This window comes from Oreochromis aureus, linkage group 20 (assembly GCF_013358895.1).
Source record: "Oreochromis aureus strain Israel breed Guangdong linkage group 20, ZZ_aureus, whole genome shotgun sequence".
In the NCBI taxonomy this organism is placed as follows: domain Eukaryota; kingdom Metazoa; phylum Chordata; class Actinopteri; order Cichliformes; family Cichlidae; genus Oreochromis; species Oreochromis aureus.
In genome coordinates, this window is record NC_052961.1 from 15,038,466 (window position 1) to 15,045,807 (window position 7,342).

The following is a 7,342-nucleotide window of genomic DNA, read 5'->3' on the forward strand; positions in this document are numbered from 1 at the left end:
CTGTGTGGTCTTCTGTGAGCCCATTTTGTTCAATGTTTGAAGTATTATGCATTGATAGATGCATTTATGCATATAATAGCGGTGATCCGTTGCCTTCTTATCAGATTGAAGCAGTCTAGCCATTCTCCTCTGACGTCTAGCATCAACAAGACATTTTCACCCAGAGAATTGCAGCTCATTAAAACTCAGAGATGGTCCCAGCAGATCAGCAGTTTTTGAAATACTGAGCCAGCCTGTCTGGCACCTACAACCATGCCACATTCAAATGTGTTCACAGATGTTCTTCTGTCACTTAAATCACCTTTTTTCCCCATTCTGATGTTTGGTTTGTACTCAAGCAAGTCGCCTTGGCTGTGGGTAATCCTACATGGGTAAATGAGATCAATTCATTGTTGATTCTTACATTTATTTTCCATGACAAAAATATGAAATATCACCTGATTTTTTACAGCTTTTAGTTGGAGCCATTATATGAACAACATGTATTCTAGCCAAGGAGTGTTTGATTATTGCTGGCTCACAGGTAGACCTGCTGTATGTAAGCTTGGTTTTACTTAAATCATAACAGTCGTGCTGCTTCATTGATATGATAAATAAGGCAGATCCTTGACTACTGCCTCTATTATTGCAAGTTGCCTTCTGTTGCGTTCCTTTTTGATGCACCTCTTTGTAGACAAATTTTCCATCGTTCCATCACACACACTCTTTCCAGCTCCAGATTTGGTGACTTTAAAAAGCGATGTGACCTTTGAAGTAAAACCAGCTTTTTAAACTTTGCCTTCAGAAGGCATTCGAGATTCACTTCCTTCTCATGTATACTCACTGGTTTTGTATGTTGTAGGGAACATTTGAAGCATCACTGTTATGTGTGGTAGTGGGTAGCCTTGGACTAAGTTGGTCCACATTTTTTGTGGTAATTCGCTGTATTCATAAACTTGTCTGTTTCTAAATTCATTTCATTCATTTGTACACAGCAAAAAAAATCAATTTTACTGTACTTGTGTTTCTTTTCAAGATATTTGAGTTATTTGCTAATAAATATTTCCACGATTTTAAATTTAATGTCAGTGTTTGATTTTGCTTTTGTAAATCTGTAGCTATGCGCTTGGGGAACCAGGGTGGAGACACACATGATTAAAGTGCCTGGTACCACTGTTTCATCTGTGAACTTCTGCATGCCCATTTGTTTTCATGTTTATGAGAATAAGGAAGAGCAATATATTCAACAGTGAACTAACAAGGTCCCACCTGAGACCTTTAGTGCCACAAGGTAGCCGAATGAGTCAGTTAGGTCTCAGCACATGGTGTCCTGCTGTATTGTATGTCACACTTTGGTGCCTCAACAGGCTGCTTCTGTGTTGAGTTCTTCTCTTAGATGACAGTGTGCGCTCTTTGTTCTGGCTGTGTCTCGTGACGGCTCTGCAGTGTGCTGTATGAGTCTCGGGCTGCGTCACCACTGACTGTAATAGCTGAACACTGCAGGGTGGAAAAAACACTTTAACCTGCATGAATTCTGTAGCTCTAAAAGAAGAAAATAAAAAACAGAACCCGACCAAATAGTGCTATAAATCACAAATTAATGACTAAATAGATGGCTACACTGTGCTCTTCTTGCATTTTGAAAAGCAAAATAAGATGAACGGCAAGTAACTTTTTTCCCTCAGTAGCTACATCGTCAGCGATATGCCACAGAAAGGCTGTGACTCGGTAATCAATAATATGCTTGTACAGCGAACATAAAAACATCAAAAGCTCGATTTTCACGAAGCTTCTCTCCACCATTATCTCCTAAGTGAATACAATTCCCATTTTAATTTAATCAGGCACAGCAGGATGAACTCATGGGGTCCTGCTTGGAATTGACTGCAGTAAAAACACTAGTTTCATTTCCTGTTTGGAAGCCTTTTCCAAAGGGTGGCGTTTTTAAGCTACTGTACAAATCATCACCATGGCAACCAGAGCTATCTGGAAAAATGCAACAAAAATGGTTAAAACCACAACACAAAACAAAAAAACCACTTCTGTTTAATATGCCTGTAATTACAGGAGCTAATCTTTTATTTGGTGTTTGAGTGGGAGGTCAACTGCAATAACATGTGTAAATTAAATAAATAAATAAGTAATTCATACCAAAAAATAAAAAGTCTGCAGATCTACCTACTCATGGCAATCCTTCACGCCATCACTCTTATTCTATTTTATCAACCTTATGTAAGAGAAAGGTCATAGCATATCTATTATTTAATGCCTCAGTCATGGTATATTACATTATTAATCACCTCAGTATAGTCTCTAAACACACACAGTGTGACTCTGATTCTGACCCAGGTGCCACATAAAACAGATCTGCAATCTCCCTGGATCACTTAATTAGAAGACCATAAAAAGACAGCCGCTCACTTCACAACCACAAATAATGTCTGCATAAATTTAACAAATAAACCATTAAAAAAGAAATCTGCCACCACTAGTGATTTGTCAGCGGGCAATCAAGAGGCTTCCTGTGATCTATTGTTAGAATAAAAACTGAACATGAATGGCAATGCAAGTCTAAATTCTGAACATGTCCTTTGAGGGAAGTGAACAAACAGGCTTTGTGTAGCTGATACAATTGTATAACATCTGACTGAGCCACCTGAACTGTCAGCATATCAGGGCCATAAAAGCAGCACAGAAGCAGAAATGTACTGTGAAAGCGCCGCATGGGGCAGAGCAGCAAGAGCTCTGAGACACCCGCCCACCCTTCCTGAATCAGCCGTTTCTGTGGCGACCAGAGCGGAGAGGGGTGGAGGGAGGCGCACGGTAAAAGTGAAGAGACAATTTCAAACCTGGTGGGAGAAACATGGATGGATGGATGGATGGATGGATGTGGGTACATATATATTGGGGGTTGGGTGATAAAAGGAGGTGGCACAGTCAATGGGGAGCTGGGGCTGTTTTTTCAACATCACAGCAGTGACAGATTGACAGTTGGAGGCAAACAACAGCAGCAAACACCGAGGGGAATTTTCGCTGTCAATGGCAGCCCAGATCACGGTCATGGCTCAGGGGTTTAAACCATCTAAACACTGACAATGTGTCTCTGTGAAATCTCATTCAGCCATATGCTTCTATTCAAAGGATTGTATTTCTCTGTCCTCTCTTTAAGCAAATCATACAGGGTTGAAGTTGGTCAGATTCAGGCTTAGTTCAAAGACAAACTTCAAAAGAAGTCCATTCAACAAGTTCTGCAGTAGAGAAAATAATTCTAGACCAACCTGCTGATTCCCTGCGGTAAACATTCATGAGCTGCCATTACACGTAATTACATCCCAGGATGCAGTACAAGTGACGAGTGTTACACACCAATATGGAGGAGAAGGTGCTAAAGAGGAACCCAGCTTTGCAACACAGTACAAATAATTAAGTTTGGGCTCAATCAGGGCAAAACAAATAAAGAAATCAGCACTGATATGATACACTAACACTATGACATCACTTTTTTTTCCACATAGGAGAAAAGTGGACATGTGAGCCGAAAAAAAAACCTTATTCCAAATTAACAGCAGATTGTTTGCTGCATATAACGCCACAGAAAAAGAGGCATGCATGATCTGCCCCATTAGAGAGATCTTTGATTTGATGTCAGCTCTATTTTTGAAACCAAGCCAGTATGCTTAGAACCTTATTATGTAACAGCGAGAATATTGCTACAGTCTTAGACTACAGTGATCGCATTCTACCAATGCTACAATAATTAGGCATGGATGCAGTCATTCTCTTGCGCAGTTGAGACAAAAGGCTCACGCTAAGCTCAAGAAAAACAGCGTAAATCTGAAGTGTAAACTCCTGCAGATATTCCCGACAGTTGTTGATAAACTACTGTGTCCACACGGACAAATTGCGGGCTGGAATGGAGGCGCAATCTGCATTCCATCAAATACTGTAGTCCGCCTAAAGCACGGCTTCTGAGATGAAACTGTCTTCATCTTGTGTTCATCTCGGGGGTTTTTTTGGGGGGGGGGTGATCTTGTTTTTTTTCTCTCCTGTTTCTAAACTACACTGAGAGAGCAGTGGCAGAAACAGTTTCCACTCCACCCACTCTCTCTAGCAGGGACACATGGATATACACATGGGGAAACAGGGATGAAATCAAATGCATTTACTCCTTTCAGAGGCAACGCTCTCCCCAAGTCCCAGCGGTCTTTCTCACCTGTCAGCGAGAAGGTAAACAAGCCTTCATACAAACTAACGTTAGCGCGAACATATATGTGAAAACACCCCCACCTGTCAGATCGATGCGCACAAAACCAAAGGTGGATACACCTCATTTCTTAAGAAGAACTTTTGGCATTTGTGAAATCATTCCTGCATACACTACAATATTCAAATAGTAACATGCATACATTATTTTAATCACAACAGTAAAATAAACACAGACCAGTGGAAATCATAATAGTAATAATGATAATCACATGGATACATCCAATGCAGTATTTAGTAAGTCGAGTATTTCGTCATGAGGCTGTTGACACTCACCTGTTTGTGTAGCTGGTTTGTGCGCAGGGACTCGGCTGAGTTGCTCACACTGGACACATACCAGAAGACTGACTGGCTCTGCTCTGCACTGCACAGCTCTGCACTCACAGCGCTCTGCTCTTCCCTCCGAGTCTCAGAGACAAACAGCAGATCTGCTTCTGCTGCCTCTCCCTCTTCCTTTCACACGTACTGTAGCAGCAACAGAGGGAAGGCTGGGGGGCTGCAGACTCTCTGATCAACACAAGTCTCCCTCCTCTCTCTCTCTCACTCTCTCTTTCTCCCTCTCTCTCTCTCTCTCTCTCTCTCCTTCCGGCTCTATGTCTCTCCTCAAGTATGGCTACAGGCAACCGCGGCTGAAGAGATGAGCAGAAAACACAATGAGTAAGTGTATAGATTAAGTTGACTCTGTTTGCAAGTATTTATGTTGTGTGCTTTTGTGCGAAACGGCGCGCTGTACAACAGCACTGCACATAAGCGTACACGGGGTGGGAGAAAGCTTTACTCCCACCTCCTGCTCCCCCTTTTCACCACCACCTACCCTCCGCTCCTTTGCCAGCCCCACACCAGCCTGTTGAAATGAGTCATCAGCTATCAGCCAATCACACAGTGGCACACAGCCTCCGATAAGAATAACAGGAGTATTTATGCACTCCTGCTTTAAGAAGATGGAAATGACATGGAGAATTGTCTGGGAAGACCTGACATACTTTGCTCTCAGTGGGGATGATAACAGAAAATCGCTACAAGTTTATTTATTGATTTTTGTAATAATATAGGGAATTTTGTCCTTTTCATGTTGTATATGCGCTAAACATGTGCAGTCCATCATCTCCTTTAGTAGCTTACAAAGAAATTCAGCATGAATATAATATATGATCGGAAATATAATAAAAGGGTACAATGATCATAACTGCATCACTTGTGAGATGTGAGTCACTGTGGCATATGATTCATTCAATCAAGGCTGCAGACACGTCTGAGTAAAAGGTCTGACCCTGGTAACTTTCCTTGTAAAGTGAGGGTAAATGACTAAAACCAAGCACAAAATTGCCGTTCTACTACTGCTTTGAACAGCCTCTAACTGCGCACTGATCCAGCAGCCTTGTAAGCAGTAGGAGGAGATATTTTGGGCTTTCAAGGTTCCAGAAGTTAAATTATTGCTCCTGCATAGCCAAAGTTTTGTGACTATCAGTGGGAGAATGGCCTGGATTGACATGAAGTTATTCCAGTTGAATTATCATTCCCAACAAAGAGCTGAGAAGATGAAAAACCATTTAGAAGGCCACATAAAAAAACAAAAAAACAAACTCAAGGATAGATGTCAACTATGCCCTTTAAAAAACCCAAACTTTCACATGGAAGTTATTTCCTGTGTGGGTTATGACACTATTGTGACAGAAGCAAGCAGCACCGCAGTAAAGCAGACGTCAACAAAATATGCACCTTTGAACCTTTTTTTTTAGAGCTGCTACTCAAGATTAAAGGTACATCAAGGAGATTTTAATTTTAATTTGTTAAAATCGGGCAGCGTGGCGATTAGCACTGTGGCCTCACAGCACGAAGGTCCTGAGTTTGACTCCACCATCTGGCCACCATCCACACAGAAAACGCCTTTCTGTGTGGAGTTTGCATGTTCTCCCCGTGTTTGTGTGGGTTCTCTCCGGGTTCTCTTGCTTCCTCCAACAATCTAAAGACACGCAGTTAGTGGGGTTAGGTTAATTGGTCAAAACTGGTCAAAATAAATAAATCGCCAGGCAGAGCTAAGTTGAAATTTAGAGTTATTATCTCAAAATTTTGACTTCAGAGTAAGATAATACTTTGGAGTGTGGAGTATTAAGTTAATAATTACTGCTAGCCTACATAAACTGTGCAGGCCATACACAGATAAGGGCACATGTTAGTTACTGTGAAGGAGCAGTTCAAATTCACCTACTAGAATTTCACTCACACAAACTGAAGCACAAATAACTGGACCACATAGCAAGCTATGTTATTTGTGATACAATTCGATTAAAATAAATTCCCCAGCAGCACAATCAAGATGGAGAGATCAAGTTCCCTGACTGGAATTAATGCAGATGAGGCCAAGGAAACACCTACCAGCTGATGTAATAATATGAAGGAAGGGAGAAACCACTGGAGGAAATGCAGTTTTAGGCGCTCCACGACAGCCCAAGCAGTTCCTCAAAGTGTTTGTAAAATGGTTCCCTGCTGAAAGATAGTGGCTTGATCTCTTTGGATTGGGGGAAAGTTGTTGGAGTTTTGTTCCTAAGTGAAAGAAAAAGAAAGCGTGAGAATTAAAGGTTGACTGTCATCAGCAATAAAGCAAACCTGAGCCAGAGCAAAAGCTTTTATTTACCTGTCAGACATGTTCCAACCTATGGCTCCACTTTGGGAAGTGACAAAAAAATTGGGTGAAATTTGTTTTGTCTAAGGGTCACCCTTAGAGGAAGTTTAAAGAGCTCTAACACCGAGCTGTTGGAGCTGCTGCGATTTCACATTGAAAGGTTTGTTTCGAAGACTAGAAGGCTAGAAAACCCCGCCCACCAACCCAACCCCCAGTTTTATTGGCTTAATAATCTGTTAGCCTAATAATACAATGCTACAACAATATATGTTGTTTAAATTGTGCAGAATATTATATCATAGAGTTCAGTGTAAAAGTTTGAACCAAAATTTTTATACCTCATACTTTTTTCTTGACAGCCATCCTTCTACTAAGACCATTATTTACCTCAGTGAACAGTAGGTCAAGGTCAAGGTCAAGTTTATTTATATAGTACATTTCCAAACTGTCCATGCTGCACAAAGTGCTTAACAATTT

The 7,342-nt window shown here is 41.1% G+C and overlaps 1 protein-coding gene across 1 annotated transcript in view; it reads right to left on the reverse strand.

Annotated features, from left to right (window-relative positions):
* Nucleotides 1-4,715, reverse strand: part of LOC116331068 (prickle-like protein 2) — a 36,470-nt gene extending 31,755 nt beyond the window's left edge. The window contains exon 1 of the mRNA XM_031753607.2: nucleotides 4,519-4,715. The gene's annotated coding sequence lies outside the window, so the exon portion shown is untranslated. The remainder of the gene's footprint in view (nucleotides 1-4,518) is intronic.
* Between the last annotated feature and the right edge of the window lie 2,627 nt (nucleotides 4,716-7,342).